This window comes from Gymnoscopelus braueri (assembly GCF_963280865.1).
Source record: "Gymnoscopelus braueri genome assembly, chromosome: 8".
NCBI classification, from domain to species: domain Eukaryota; kingdom Metazoa; phylum Chordata; class Actinopteri; order Myctophiformes; family Myctophidae; genus Gymnoscopelus; species Gymnoscopelus braueri.
In genome coordinates this window covers 2,228,240-2,229,352 of record NC_137609.1, presented here as the reverse complement: position 1 = coordinate 2,229,352, position 1,113 = coordinate 2,228,240, and positions in this window count along the sequence as shown.

Below are 1,113 nucleotides of genomic sequence, written 5' to 3'. Positions count from 1 at the left end.
TGTGTGAGTGTGTATGTGTGTGTGTGTGTGTGTGTGTGTGTGTGTGTGTGTGTGTGTGTGTGTGTGTGTGTGTGTGTGTGTGTGTGTGTGTGTGTGTGTGTGTAGTGTCGCAGCTAAGCAGACATCGACCCGTAGGAACACACGCCTTGCCCATACATAACTAAAAGTCTGCAAATACTATGCCTGCACACATCTACGGGTAATGCAGCATTCGCTGGAGGTCGACCTACCTAAACAAAAAAATGATTCATTCACCTGAATGGTGCTAATAGTTGCTATACTACTACTTTGTTTAGGGATGTTCAGCAATACAAATGCATGCATGTACACAGCGCATAACCCATAAGTCTGCAAATACTTTGAGTGTGCCTATATAACGCACACACACGCACGCACAAACACACACACACACACACACACACACACACACACACACACACACACACACACACACACACACACACACACACACACACACACACACACACACACACACACACACACACACACACACACACACACACACACACACACACACACACACACACACACACACACACATTTAAACACTGACTTTAACTTTAAAAAACGAATTCAAAAGTAGCAAACATATTTGTGTGACACAGTTTTATGAAAAAAAACAGCAGATCTAAAAGCTCACATCTGCACATTTTTTAAAAGTCTTCATGTTTGTACATTAGTTTAAAAAAAACATATATTTTGTTTACTGGAATCTTGGCTTCTAATGGGTCTCTGGCACAACACATTTTTAGATGCGGGACCGAGGCCAATTCTGTGGGGTCCTTGACATGAAACTGTTTGAGAACCACAGTGAAATGGAGGTTTCATTTGTGTGCGTTTGTGGGACGTTCGTTGCAGCGTATAGTGACCAGCAGGCTAGCGCAGCGCTAGGCGTATCGCTAAGGCGTCAGGCAGCAGCGCTAACATTTAACATATGGCGTATAGCAGATAGCCAACGCACACCTGACGCTATCTGGTTACGTTTGTAGCGACAACGTAGCTAAACAGCTGCTAGCCCTGAAATACTGTTCCCTCTGGCCACAGGCTCAAATTTAACAATGTGTGTGGTGTGTGTGTGTGTGTGTGTGTGTG